Here is a 15,688-nt window from a genome sequence, read left to right on the forward strand (position 1 = left end):
CACTGTTCAGGGGAAATGGAAGCTGTCATTCTCAGGGGGGTCATACAGTGCTTAACGGAGTCGTTGTTTCTTTCATTGTTGAAAACAGAGACGGGTGTGTACCGCGTAAGTCTCTGAATTCTACAGTGCAACGTGATGAGAGGACTGTCAACTCCCCGTAACTCTCCATGCAACTTCCTTTAATAAATGTCAACTCTGTGACCCAGCAGCAAATCCCTGGCAGGCCGGGTGGGCCAGACAATGTCTGCACGTGGCCCCGGTGACATGAGGGAAGTGGAGCAAACCACTGTTTTGTTTGTTCAGAGAGGGGATGTAGGACCACCTGGAGGCTCAGCTCCAGGATCGCCAGACCAAAAAATAATAATAATAATAATAATAATGATAATCTGTGAGCGCGTGTCTATCAAAAGTTGGGACAGATTGCACATTTGTTTTTGCACAAATATACAGCAGAAATTTGCATAGAAAACATTTAGAAATGGGATATGAGAGCATATCAGAAAATTAAATAGTTATCTAAAATTTAAGTGCAAATTGAATGTGTTTGTGCTGTGTTGATAACGGCGTAAGCTTCTCTTGATTTAAGTGTAATCCAATCTTCCTGTGTTTGGGTCTGCCCTGGTCTGGTAGTGCTGTGCAGTGCAATGCTATTGATCTCTTTAGCCTTGCGGTCCACAGGGTTCCTGTCAGTAAACGCAATGAGCCAGAGCACCTTCCATTCCCCATCCCTCTCTCTTTTCCGTGTAGCACTACAAGCTAAACAGCCATCACTGAAACTCAATACAGGCAGACCGTGCCCTAGTCGTCAGCTAGCAGCAGTGCCCTACAACATCCCGTGAGGCTTCGGCTAAGTCGATTTAGTGTCAGCCTAGCATCTCACCTCGTAGACCTGTGCCAACCTAATATGTCGCGCTAATATGTCTCTCCATATGAATTACAAGGTTGTGAGAGGAACCCAGATGCAATAAGTATGGATTAACTAATGTCCAGGTTCTGTCTGCGTCTTGTTGGGATGGAGCGGGGGGGGGGGGGAGCTGACGATAGTAATAGCATCTAACTGGGTGTCTGGCTGTGGCTTGGAGGTGAGATGGGGGCATGCAGGCTTCTGGGATTTCTAAGGAGCTCTGGGAAATAAACTTTCCTCCCTACAGCAGAAGAAAGGGAGAAGGGGCGAGGGAGGCAACATCGAGAAAGTGATTAGTGCAGAATAAGAGAGATGGAAAGAGTGCGAGGGGCCGTTAATGCTTTTTTTCTGGCTATTGATCAACCTGGAGGGCTAGAGGTTTTTGGGTTAGAGGTCTTGGAGCGCTTACCTTGTCTGCTGTGTGTCTGCGTGTTAATGTGTGAACCCATTGATTTGTATTGTGCTCGCATAGTTGCCCTGTGTGTAGGCCAAAGCGGCTGACAGGGGAAGAGTGGGATGGGAGCAGAGCTTAGAAAGGCGAAGAAAACAAAAAGGTGGGCGAAGAGGTGAGTGTGTGGTCAAATGGGGGCGTAATTAGAAACCACGTTACCATTAAACTCTATATATTGATCAGAGATTATTCACATATTATCTTCCCCTCAGCCAATGTGCCTCAGTGTTTAATAATTTATGTTGCATATAAATCTAGTACATATCCACCCTGTACCTGTTTATACTGTATGTACCTATTTGGCTGAGTCCAAAACACCTTTCTGCATCCAATTTTCCCTCCTATATAGCAAACTAGTGATTATAAACACATGTTTGATTGTTAATAGTGCTGGGAATTGTCTGATCCTTATGTTGCTTTCAGAGAGAGACACAATTTCCTGTTTACGCAACATTGTGATTATTAAATAAAATGATTGGAACCTGGTTTTGGAATAAATGTGTTACACTCCATGATAAATGCTTGTTTTCTAGCCCCATATTTTGGCAGACTACAACGAAATAGAAACTGAGGCCTTCTTTTTTGTTTGTTTGTTCGGCTGAAATGGCTACAATATGACACTTTGAAAAAAACAAAAGAAAGTTGGGGTTTTTTCCTCTTACTTTTTTTTCCCACTTCCACTTGCTTGCACAAAATGTGTCGCATCACTAGTTGTAAACACTCTCTTCTCACACATGCGCCAGACAAAAAGCGTATGTTGTGTTTTCCTTGTAAGCAAACTCACATTATACACACATGCACTCACAGAGGCCATACTTGCCATTGGCAATCCCTGCAGGCAGATGTGGAGTGTGTGCCAGCGGCCTGCTGAGTGAATGGGCAAGTGTGCCTCAGTCCTGGGCACTATACGCTGGGCTGCTTTGATGTGTGTGTGTGTGTGTGTAAGGGGGAGGTCAGTGAAACAGCAGAGGGACTGTGTAATCCTCTGACATGCCTGTGGAAAAATACAAGGATCCCTCTGACAGTGGCTGAACTAAAGGCTCAGAGGACCAGTTAGTGTGTCTACAAGTTCATGTGCATAGGATTCACTGCAGGCCGTTTCTGCGATACAGAAACACAAACACGCGGGTTATGCGCTAGCACACATCTACACACAATTAAGATTCACCGTAGGGTTCAGACTCGGTCTTTGTAGTGAGGTTTCTGGCTTGGTGACACTAATTCTTTAAGGGCTATGTCACTTTTAAAGACTGTGGTGTAGCCATGTAAGGTGCAGTCTTCGACTAATATGGCATTGTTGTAAGCCCTCATCCTCGTGCGGGAACGCAGAGCATTAACGCGAAACAGCATGGTTTTGCCGCAGGAACGCAGGAGGACAGATGACATGTTTTGGCTCCGTCCTCTGTGCTTTACACAATTGGAGCTTACGTTTCTTTTAGTCTGAAGGGATGTTGAATTCTACATGGTGATGGGAAGCAGGTCTGTTGATCATTAGATTTTGGCAGAAACCGGCTGCCATATGCGAATAGGGTCGCACTACAAAACAATGTGTGTATGTGTCTGTGTACGCGTGTGTGTAAATGTCTTCATCATTGCAGCATGTAGCTGACAAAAAAAAAGGTGGCAGATAAAAGGACATTAAGCTTATGAATTAGCCACAGGTCTAATGTGAGCTCTGTGAAACAATAAGCAACACTACAATAGTAGACATTTCATCTTCTTATTGTCTAATCGCCCATCTGACTGCCTGTGCATTTCCCCTCTTAACCCATGATATACTCGCTAATGGCCCTCACAATGGAATTATTTACTACCCAAGGCGGGTGGGGGGGCAAATGGGTCAAAGTGTGTGTGTGTGTGTGTGTGTGTGTGTGTGTGTGTGTGTGTGTGTGTGTGTGTGTGTGTGCAAGAGCTCGCACTTGTGCCCCTTGTAGTCAAGAGTGAATGAAAGGGAATGATGGAATCATTGAAGCACGCAGGGACTGAGAGAAGAGGAGAAAGAAGAGGAGGACTGAAGGAGGAGTACTGAGTGCTGCCTGCTAAAGTGAAAAATCATGCCATGGTGCAGAGGGGCCTGTTTTTGTCCACAGGGAGAAGTGACTACATCTATGCTGGCACTCAAGTGCTCTTATATACCCTCCCTTTTACCCGGCCGCTCCACGCACTCCCCCGCGCCTCTCTCTGTCCATACCGGCCACTCTTTTATTCCTTCCCCAGTTGTCCCCAGCTCCAGTCCAGGTACAAATGGCTATTTGCTGTACAACTCCCAAAACATGTTTGTGTCAGCTCATGCTTGTCCCTAACAGCATGTAAAACAAAAGAAGAAAATAGGCCCTTTCGTTATTCATAAATTGCTCCCTAGGACACAAAAGGACTCCTAAATGGAGATGTCAAAGTGCTATTAGAAACGTCTGCGCCGGAGGACGCCGCTCTGTCAATAGGCTTTAATTCGCCAAGGAGCTGGGAACAGTCATTGTGTGAGCCTTTGTCTGTGTGTGTGTGTGAAGTGATTCCCCCAGCCATCAGATAATCTGCGTCCTACTGAGTATCTCACCACCACAGGTCAATCCTCATTAAAACATGCAGGAATTACGTTAATTATATGTTTTCCGAGTTCGTTTAATTTGCAGATCTTATTTGAGTTAGTCATCAAAAACTGTTATTAAATTGTTTGTACTGTAGCAATGGCCTTTGTAATGAGAGCGACTGACAGTTTGAAAATGATCAATTCACAGTTTCATATCTCTTTCATCCCTAATTGTGTCATGTTGAGACAAGCGCAGCTAAATCAAGAAGTGAGCACTCCAGAGATGAAGGCTGTCTGTGTAAAAAGAGAAAAAAGGGGGATCAACAGTGCTGCTAACCGTCACCTGCTGGGGTTAACCCTGCGGTTGCCAACACTTTCAGAACATACATGAAACAATAGCAGACGAGCCTTTGATTCTCACACCTACACTTTACAGCAGCCTTTCTGTCAGCTGCGCAAAACTGTGCGCTCGCGTTTGTACAGGGGCGCATGCATCGTAGACATATTTCCCCCTCTAATTAGCACGAGGGAGTCCTGGGGGCAATCAGACTGGAGGTTAATGAGAGGGGTGAGAGAGAGAGCGGAAGAGAGATGGTAGGGGTGGCAAGTAACTCATGTCATGCTGCACGGGTGCTACAGTATAATTCAGCCCTCTTATCAAGCTGTCACCCTGAGGGGGCATCATCCTCTTGGCACCCGCACTGACGTTCAGGCCTGTGACATTTCACGTGCGTGCGCACGGGAGCGACTGCGAGAGAGGTCGTGTGTCTGCGCCCAGGTGATGCTTCTGCCCATTTCTTTTCTTTCTCTGGAAGGCCAAGATGTTTCCCAAAGCAAAGCAGAGCTGCCCGGTCGTCTTGGCATCTGTCTGTTCTCAATTGGTGTGTGTCGTTGTTAGTGAATGAAACATTTTCCAGGCTCGCACCATAAGGCAGTGTGACCAGGAAGACTGCTGCTCACAGAAAGATTTTCGTGGATTTTTATATTTGAAAATATAAAATTATTTTCAGTTAATAACATGTTCATTTGAAATCTGTAACTGTCAAACTGTGGAAAACTTGGCTAACTGCAGCTTTGCGGTCCTCCTCAAACTCCTGCAACACATTGTGTAGTATTAGAACACTTTTATGTTAGTGTTTTGTTTGTGTCTGTTATTTTGTGACCAGGATATTTTTTATTTTAGTAAGACAAATGTTCAGACCTGTGGTTTTGCGTTGTAAAGGTCTGTAAAAACTAAGGAGTTTTATTTTGAAATGACTTTTTTTTTGTAGTGTAATGTATGGTTATTCTCTCAGGAAGGGAAGAATAAAATGTTGGCCAAATCAAATCTTTAATTTGGTGAATCACAACAACATGACTGGTCTTTGTCTTGAGGCTCTTGTTTAACTCACTCCCCCTCTTCCCCCCCAAAATTCTTAATTTGACAGTTGTGTTTCTTCTTTTTGTATATCTGTTTCAGTGTAATGTCCTCCTCCCGTGTTCTAGTCTCCAAATTGTTACTGCGTGTTTAGTTGGCCTAAGGGAAAGGGGACGCTGGCTGTCACTCCAAACATGATGCGATGTGGAGGAGGGACAGAGAAAAGGTCTTGCATTATTGAAGAAGAGTGCTGCCATTAGCGACATTTATACAGTAGAATGACAAGATCAAACATCAGCACAGATGTATACACGTGTGCCGGTTCACAGATGCATACACACACTCAGAGTGTGGGCCACTTTAAACAATTTCCAGAAGGAAATGACAGGAATTGTAGTTAAAGCTGATCAGATTTTTTAAAGCACATTTTTTCTGACATTTTCAGGTTCCCATGGCGACTTTGTTTTCATATTGTTGTATTACAGCTCCCCGTCTTTTCACACTCTGATCATCTCTAAAAGACATAAGAGTGACACTGATCAGATGATTGCTTCAGATGTGCTTTTGTCTGTCATGACTTCATGTCACGCTGGGAATACAGGTAATTTTCCCCTACGGCTATGCACAGAGCCCAGCCCCCCTTTTGGTGTGTTTTTGTCTCTCACCGGTTAACAATAACACTCAGGGCGTGCACAGATGTAAAAAGGTAACAGCTACGCTAAAAGAAGAAAAGATGGGTGGAAAAAGATAGAAGATGAGAGAAAAGAAAGCAGACGGGTAACGCTGCTCACAAGCATCACTTGTCAATTTACAGCCGTTGCTCCCTGAACCGCACTATATAAATTTCCAGTGTGACATCCGTTTCTACTGCTTCCAAGCCGACTCGGGCTCCGTCCCACTAGATCTCCTCCCCAGACACATACTTGGAAAACTTAAGTGCAGACATTGTGCCAGATGTAGTCTGCCTTTTCTTTTATTTATTATTTTTTTCAGGTTTTGAAATGTTTGACTTTTATTTTATTATTTTTTTTGCTGCATTGGAATCACTGTGGGGGGATGTGAATGGATGGGGTAATGTCTCAGAGGAGTGCTTCTTTAGTGTATTTGATGTGGCTGCTGCCATGCAAAGATCACATATGTGCACACACATGCACACAGACTGACTCACATCCATGCATAAAGGCACACAGATGAGAGTTTATGACAGTAAATCATGGGTGTGATGTGTGTGCGAGTGGGCTATGGATGAAGAGAGGGGCCAAAGAGCGCCAGGGGAAGCTGTGTATTCAACAGATAGAGAGACAGAGAAAGAGGAGACAGAGAGGAGCTTGGCACTGCTCATCTTTGACTGATGGTAGTTCTTCAGGGTTGAGACATGCCCTCCCTTTAATCTCTCTATCCTAAGACATAAAAATGGAAGAAAAGGCAAGAGAGAGGAGGGTGGCTGAGGGGACCAAAGCCGAAACCTTCGCTGGGTCTTGTGCCAGATTGATTTTTAGGCTACTTTATATCTCTTTGATTTTAAGGCAGACAGTAACACTCACCTACCTGCTAACACGCACACAGCGGATAGAGGGGGAAAAGAAAGAAAGAAAGAAAGAAAGAAAGAAAGAAAGAAATGATGAGCTGTGACTCACACTGGACGTGACTTTAGTCTTGACTGGTTTAGTGTGAGCACATGGATGCTTTCTGGAGCACTGACGAGTATATCTAACCCCTAGCAAGTCGATATATAAAATGTCACCCATATCAAACCAACTTTAATGTTCCCCTTTCTTTCAGTCTCTAACTCATCTGAAACAAGGTGCCGGCGTCATGGCCAAGAAAGGAATCTGCAAAGAAAACACAGCTTTTGTAGGAGTATGCGCTGAGGTGCTTGCAATAATACAAGATTGTGTTCTAACTGCAACACCTGTTTCAACTTAAAACATGCAGGCCAGTAGCAAGATTAGCAAAACATGACCATAAAGGGAGAAGGTGGCTGGGCTGACGCTCTGATAACAGCAAAAAAAAAAAAAGGGACTATGTGCTGCATTTATTTCAAAGAGCTGAAGCAACTGATGTGGTCATAATACCGAGGAATTCATTCCACTGCTGCACAAGGGTGAGCTTCTGACGCTCAGCCAGAAACGGTGCCTGGAACTGTCTATTTTTAGCTCTCAAATCATACTGTGTTGGAAAAAAAGGCCATTAATATGCTTTTTTCATATCCCATCAGATATCCTTGATACAAACATTTAAGTCTCGGAAGTCCTGAACCTTTACAGCAGTCTGCATAACAAATAGACAAAAGAGATTTTGCCCAACTCAAAAAGCAAACCAGACATTTCCTACCCTGTAACAGCTAAACCTGTAAAGTTAAAGCTATGGGAATTTCAGTGACATGCTCAGTGTTTAAGCTTAGGAATCCTGCAAATCAGTGGAATCTTGAGATATGCCTTTCCTGAGGGACACTGGGTGTGCAGCTCACGGTACTAAGGAGACTTGATCTAGGACTGATCCCTGGAACTTTACCACAGTAATTAGGTTTGTCAGCTTGGCAAAGTAGTAAAAACGCTTTGTACTGTGTCACCTCAACGGGCTGGATTTTTGTCAGGGATCAAGATGTAGAAAGCACACCCCATACCTAAGTAGGCCTTGCTGCTAGACAAAGGTGTGATTCAATCACTAATGCGAAGCACTGCTGCTGACAAAGTCATTGTCAAATTGTCAGACCCCTTTGGCACATTTTTCACCGTCTTGCTGTGATTATATTGTCGGCTGGTGGCAAAGATCCTGACAGCAACTCAAAGAGAAGATTAACACCTCCGTCTACCACTGTCTCCCATCACAAAGTTAGCAGTGGTTAGTGCTGCAGCAGTGGTTAGTGCTGCAGCACTGGCGAATGGCGGTGGGACGCAAAACTGAGCTGCTCTACTCTGCAACTGGCCGTACATAAACACAAACATAACTGCACACACATGCACACAGCCACGCGACTGTGGTCTCCCAGTAATAGCTTTGTGCCTCTTGGGGCCTTGCACAGAGCGTTCCTGCTCTTATCTTTGTTTATGTAAAGGGCAGATCATCATGTCCAAGTGTGTGTGAGTGCCCGTGCACAAACTCTTGCAACATGCTTGTTTAAAGTGCACATTTAAGTAAGAATGTAAGTGTGTGTGTATGTGTACTGGGGGAAGGTGATAAGGCAGTGCCTGGCACCAAAGCACCACCTGGCACTGAGCCTTGGATCTTGAAGATGAGAGAGTAATATTGGTGGATTTGAGAGTGCACACACTCACACACACACACTCACACAGAGCAAAAGATTAGGCAGAAAAACACAGAGGAGCGCAAACCACAAGAACTCACTGGTGCCTACGCCTGAATAATGTTTTTGGTTTTTTTTGGGTGATCTGGCATGCGTGTGTCTGTGCTCACTGAGGTCAGTCACCTGTAGCAGTCTATTGATCCTCCCTCTTCTCAGAGCCCAGTTGTCTTTGTTGATTAGAACCTTTACCTTCCAATGTGCACACTTTCAAGCCAGAGTTGTGGGAGCCAGTACCTTAGATGTGCATCTTTAACCAAAATATATATATGTGTGTGTGTGTGTGTGTGTGTGTGTGTGTATAGAATTTTTTATTTTTTTTTAAATCCAGAACTAGAAAAGACTCAGCAATGCCACTGGCGAGCTGTGAGGGCCAGGAACTGATGTATCATCGTGATTAAAACCAGTATTTTTGGTGACCCCGTATCATATCCTGTCTGTGTCTGCAGCACTCAGCCCACAGAGAGCAGTGTGCCAGTGACAGCACAGCTCACTTGGTGGTCCCAGCACTCAGCCACTTACCCATTTAATAAGACAGACTTTAAGAGGACTGAGCCAAGCATATTCACAGTGCTGCAAGAGATTTTAATTTTTTTCCCCTCACTTTTTACAAGAGTAGTTTTGTAGGCAGCCCAGGGGCTGGCATTCACCAAGGCTGCGTATGTGTGTGTGTCTCTCGCTCTCTGTTAGGTATACATTTATTAGCCATTTATTACTATTATTAGTCGCCTTTTCTCTCTCTCTCACTCGCCTTCACCTTAGTGAAATTCTAATAAACAATCAGGGTAGCACCATGCTGAGATGCTTTGTAATGGGCTCCTAATTAGGGACTCCAAACACAGAGAGCAGCTGCTTCACGCCTCGTTTTCTGCACTCATCTGCGCAAAACTGGATGAATTGATTCCATTTGCTCGCCACTTAATGCGCTGATTGTTTATTGGCATTGCTGGGAATAAAAAGAAATAAATAAACAGAAAAAAATGTCTTTAAGCTTCAAATGCATGCTAATATCAATCACCATTAACAACAAAAAGCAAACAAACGGATTGACCTATGATGGAATTCGACTTTAAAGTTTCTTTCTTAAAAGTGAAGTGCACAGATTTGCCCTCACACTGAAGCATCACTCTAGCCCCAACCCCTCCTTCCCCTACCCTTCCTCAAACCCTTTGTCCACTTCTCCTCTCCTGTCTCATGTGAAGTGAAGCCAGACCAATTGGTGCTGGAGAGGCAGTGTCTTTCTTTAGACCAGTAGCAGAGGGAGGAAGAGAGAATGAGGATGTGGGGTGGGCACGGGAGTCATCGCCTTCTCCTCACACCTGCATGACAGGTCATCCTGCTTAATAAAGGCACTCAGGCAAAACGCATCAGAGAGAAAGGGAGAAAGAGTGAAAGGATTAGGGCTTTACAATACGCTGGTGAGGTGCTGACCTACAAAAATGCACAAACCAGTCACTTAAGTCTAAACTCAAATAGGTCTGTTCTGTTTCAGCAAACCATCACACATTATTTTGTATTCGGCGGCAAACTTCCACAGGTGTCTCACCACTGGTGTCGGTTCACGATGGGGTCAGTTAAAATTTTAACCAGTGCCGCACAACACAGCGGTACAGTGCAAGCTGTGTCCTCTCTGCCAACGACACCACAGCATCACGTAGAAAATACAGGAAGTCAAACACAGCTGGGGCCACTGGTGAAAAATGAAACGTGATAGAAATGGTGCAAAGGACAACTACAGTACTCTCCAGTGTGTGGTTCACCGCCGTGTGTGTGTCTGTGTGTGTGTGTGTGTGTGTGTGAGGTCCTCCAATGTGTGTGTCACACTCCTTTCCCTCCACCAGTCTGCCTAGCTCATTTCCTCCACAAGCCGCCTCCCCGCTACTTTATGAGTGAGAGCTTCTACATCTCTCACCTCAGGACACACTTCAGTGTCTAAATGTTTCCATTTGTGGGGGAAGTGACACACATTCACACACACCGTGGGGCATTTACCCATAACTAACCATCTTGCATATAAAATGCAGGCAAATGAAAGTGATCGGTTAAAATTCTCACTCTCTGGGAAACCTGTATGATGTGAGAATTTGTGAACATTTCGGCCTCTAAAGGGGCATTTACACTTTGAGCTGCCATACGAACCGTCAGATAAATCATAGTTTCTCATCATTTGAGAATTTATGTATTGTCCATTATTGCCATTATTGTACTTCTTCTTCTACTTCTGTTGGTGCTGTTTAGTCTGAAATCTCTATTTTTCTGTCCACAAAAGTCCCCAGTCAGTGCTTATTCTACACAAGTAAATTTCAGAGCACTCCCTAAACAATTCAGTGTGACAATCAATGCAGGACTGGAATATCTCATGTGGATCGATACAGTGGGATGCTGCTAGACAAACCAGTGCTACACGGGATCAACACCTTCCCACACCGTCATTAGTGTCGCTGACCTTGAAGTAAAATTCAATTTCCCTCTGCAACAACAAGCCATCCCCAGCCCCCTGAAAAGCTACTTCAGAATTCAGAAGCCATTTCCTCCTTCCATTGCAGGCAAGACAGGATATTATAACTTATGAAAAGGATCTATGCAGCGAGGGATGCTGACAGAAAGAGGGGGGATTCTGTTTGAGGAGGTAATTATAACATGGGCTCCTTTGAAAAGTAAAGAGGACAGAGGCTGGCTGAGGTAAATAAAAATTCCTGATAACAGCCTGGTAGATCCCCAGTTTCAATTAGGGCGTATGGATGACTATGGAAGTCTCTCCTGGGATGCTTCGGCTTCCAGCGAGGACCTATTGAGGGAAGTTTCCTGGGACATGGACACTGGGTAAAAAGAGAAAGGCAAATGCGCTGCGAGAGAACCAGAGATCCCATTACACTGATCAGTGTAGCGCATATCACATGAAACCGCCGAGGAGGAGGAACGATGTGTTCAGAGGGGATAAAGAGAAAGAGGGCGCCCATTAATACAGGCAGAATATTCCTTTTTTATTCTAATTATGACATGCGGGTGGAACTTAGGAGGGAAGAAGAAAAGCACCGGTGGCCCCTTTTCTCCACTTTGAGACAAGTGGACAGCGATAGCTACTTTTCTCAGAGAGAGGCTGAAAGTTCGTAGAAAGGAGGGTGTGTGTGTGTTAGAGTAGGGGTCCATGGGAAGAGATGGAGCCAGGGAATCAAACCAGCGTCTCAGATAAAGCTGTAGCATTGGCTACTAGACTTTGAAGTCAGGCTGATCATGGGGATTTGAGAGGGATATACCTTGTGTGTGTGTGTGTGTGTGTGTGTGTGTGTTTGTGCGTGTGTGTGCCTGTGAGTGTGGTTTGATAAAAACCCCAACTGGGATCCCATTGGAGCCCCTAGACCTGACCATGTATGCTAAGCATATCATTTTCCCTTGCAATGTTTGCCCTGCACAGCATGTTGCCTTCCCAATCAGATTCCTTTAGATCCATCTCCTCAGACATGCACACTCAAACACATGCGTCACTCGCATATTTGGACATTGAATATACCTGATTTATGAATTTGATTACATACCAGATCACCCTGCTTTAGTTAAAAAAGTCTACATATGGCCAACAACATGTAATTGATGGGATTTTTGTAATGTGGTGTAATTGCTTGAAAAATGATGTCAGGTCAGTGAGTGAGTCATGTCATGGCACAACTGAGGTCATGCTTACAGGTAACTCCTTTCTGTCGTGACACACTGCAAAAATACAGAGAATATATTCCTAATATTCTGCCAAAACAAAGACATGAGCAGAAAATATTTTAAAATGCAAGCAATCCAACACGTTCAGTCAGCCAGATTAAAGACGACACACTACACGAAACACTAGAATCTACTTGTTTTTCTACCTTCACTGCATGACACAGTCAAATGGGCTTAAACTATGTAAAACCAAGCAAAAAAACTGGTTTCATATCATTATATATCATATTTTTTTCCCTCTGAATTTGTGCAGCAGCTTGTGAGGCCTTGTTGAATCTATGGTAAAATTCAGACTACCTTCCAAATCCAATATAAGAGGAATTATTTCCCAAATTCCTGCATACAATGTAACCTGCTCATAACCTTTCTTCTCCAGCTTGAATTCATTTGAGGGCTCGGGCTAAGGATTCAAGAGTGAGGGACTGAGGATTTGGCATGGGCAGGTCTTGTATAAGGAGCTGGCTGCGAGCTCTTCAAGCTGTGAGAAAAGGGACAGTTTAAAGGTTTACAGATTCTGCAAACATTGCATAATTTTTCGATTGCGTATTATCACATGGTGCGTGTCGGACTGGACGTTTCTTGTTGAAAAGTATTTTTTCAACATGCAAAATTGGCTGTGTTATCAAATGGTGGGGGTTTAATGCCTTACTGATAATGCTGATCTACCTTTCTCTGGCTGATCCTCTTATCTGAAATCACATCCTTTTATCTCTAGCTTACTAAGAGGTGAGTGATTGAGAATAAGAAGGAAGAAGACACCCTTAAGAGCCCTAGGGAGGACAAGTGTGTGTCTGTGTGTGTGTGCATACAAAGGGGGTAAGAATCACCTTGATTCAGTACACCGGCTGTCTTTGAAGTGTCTGGAGCCCAGTACGGCCAGCACAGAGCCAACCATAAGCCTTCCAGCAAAAATCGAGCCTGACCTCCCCACCAAATCATAACCATATGAACATAAGAATTTCCACCTTAGGAGAATGCTTTCTCCCCCGTCCATCTCCCAGGGTGAGGCATTAAGTTGTGATAACAGAAAACAGGTTCTGAGAGGGGGTGGGAGGGGGGCATTTGGAGGTGATGGAGGGTGGAGAGGAGGACAGGAGGACAGGAGGAAAATGGGGGTTACAAGTGTGCCGTATGGAGGAGAATGGAGAAGGGGATTGTGTCCAAAAAATGTTGTTGTGCACAGCCTGACTACCTAAAATGGAAGTTTCTCAGGCGAGGATCAAGAGATATGGTGACCTTCACAGTTGACAGAGTGAGAGACAGAAGACGGGAGGGGGAGTGGAGTGGGAGAAAGGCAAGAAAAAAGGAGACAGAAATTTTGAAATGTGACTCTAACTCAGTAAATACCTTTCTAAACCACTATAGAGAAGTAGAGTGGTACCTTCACTGAGGCCTCGGGACCCACCTGCAACTGGAAATGGTTTCCTGCCTTACACAAACACTGTTGCACCCTAATCCATGTAATTGCATCCCATATTCCACATGTGTAAGTACACATGTACAACATTACAGTTCTTTTTTTTTGTTTGTTTTCTCCCAAAAATCTACACCTAACTTCGATGTGAAGACTCACTGGGGAAGCAACATATTTACCAAGTGAGTAATAATAATAATAATAATAATAATAATAATAATAATAATAACAATAGAAAAAAATTGAAGATGTTTTACAGCATAATTCACATTAAACACATCCTCGTGCATGGACGTCTGCCACTGAAACAAAGCCCCATGTTGAAGAGCCTTTTGGGTGGATGAGTGTGATTTTGTGGCTGTATGTGTGTGCGATAGTTTGAATAAGCATTCCTCTGAGTGTGCGTGCAATTAGGGTAAGGCTGTTTGTGTGTGTGTGTGTGTGTGTGTGTGTGTGTGTGTGTGTGTGTGTGTGTGTGTGTGTGTGTATAGAGTGTGTGTGGTTGTGTGGCGGTGGTGGTTGTTAGCGGTTCCATCTGGGTCTCCTGGAAGCTGTGTGGAGTCAGGAAAACCACATCTCATAAAAGCGGAGGCAGCCCAATGTTCTACAAGGACAGAACATTACTGAAAATGTCGCTCAGGAAAACCCTGGGCTTCAGCCCACATGTTGGCTGCAAAGGCTCTATCTCTCTCTCTATTTCCACTCGGTCTCTCTCCCTCTCTTTACTTGTTTTTTTACTTGGTATGGGATAAGAAAGAAGAAGACAAAATAGACAGCAGGGAGTGTGGGAGACAGAGGCTGAGACAGAGAGAAGCCAGCGCTGATAGCAATTCCATCTGTCGGTATCGAACAGAGGAGTGAGCAGTGACAGGCTGCGGGATGGGGCGGCGGCGGTGGTGGTGGTTGTCTTGGAGGGGTGGGGGCATCTGGTGCACATTGGCCGAGGGTCTGTCTGGAATCAACCATGGGAGAGGGGGGAGGACGGAGGGAGAAAAGCACGAAGGCCTGAGCAGTGGACAAGGTAAAAGTCCTGCCAAGATGAAGGGCAAAAAAAAAAGATCCTGGCAACCAATAAATGTGTCTGTGTTGTTCACATACTGCCTTGGATTGGACCTGAAATCAGGGGGATATGGGAGAAATCGCAGGGAAAGCAGCTTAAAGGGTAAAAAAACCCAAAAAAAAACAAAACACCACAGGCACACGTGCATAACTATCAGTCATCACTCTCTGGTGGAAAACCTCTTAGCTCCAATTTTGATGATTCCACAGACATTTTAAGGTTATTCAATGTCAGCCTATAAAAAAAATAAAAAGAAAGAAAGAAAGAAAAAAAAACACCATTTGATAAGCTGCTGAGTTTTTATCGTGGGTAAAATATAGAGTTTAAATAAACTGAATGGCTGAGACGTCAAAGTTTATTTATACAGTTAAGTTGAAATTAAATGCTATTTATAATATTCCTTTACTGTAAAGTAAACGAGTCTGCCCTGCAGGGTAATCAAGTCTTGATTTGAGAGGCTGTAATCACGATAGTTAACCCAAACGTTCTTATGCAGAAGCATCAATGCTTCTGCATAAGAACGTCCACCAATGCTTCTGATATGAATGAACAACACATGAATGATTGCTGATGTTTATTTTTGTACATCAATGTATACTGTGCGTAAGGTATGTAGGTGTTTGGCTCGCTCGCTGTGATCATACTCAACCTACTGGGACAATCGTCAGTTCCTACTGGAAATAATAAAGGCAGAATAAGCAAGTTTAAAAATAAAAAACAGTCCACTGCTGACGACCTTCAAACACGCTGTAAAATGTGCGTTGACGAGAAGCTTCGTTACATCATACTAGTTCCGAAATCATGCACGCATCTTCTTGGTAATGGCAGTAATTTATATCATATCTTATTGAAATAAAAATTTATTTCGTTACTCCTGTGGCCTCAGCACCTTTGTTCAAATCCTACATCAGTACAAGCAACCCTTTGAAAGCCAGACTGCCAGGATTACGCTAAAGT

The 15,688-nt window shown here is 44.1% G+C and overlaps 1 protein-coding gene across 10 annotated transcripts in view; it reads right to left on the reverse strand.

Annotated features, from left to right (window-relative positions):
- bnc2 (basonuclin zinc finger protein 2) overlaps window positions 1–15,688 on the reverse strand; it is a 174,381-nt gene that overhangs the window by 24,383 nt on the left and 134,310 nt on the right. The gene's annotated exons all lie outside the window — the stretch shown is intronic.

Source organism: Neolamprologus multifasciatus, chromosome 6 (assembly GCF_963576455.1).
Source record: "Neolamprologus multifasciatus chromosome 6, fNeoMul1.2, whole genome shotgun sequence".
Classification (NCBI taxonomy): domain Eukaryota; kingdom Metazoa; phylum Chordata; class Actinopteri; order Cichliformes; family Cichlidae; genus Neolamprologus; species Neolamprologus multifasciatus.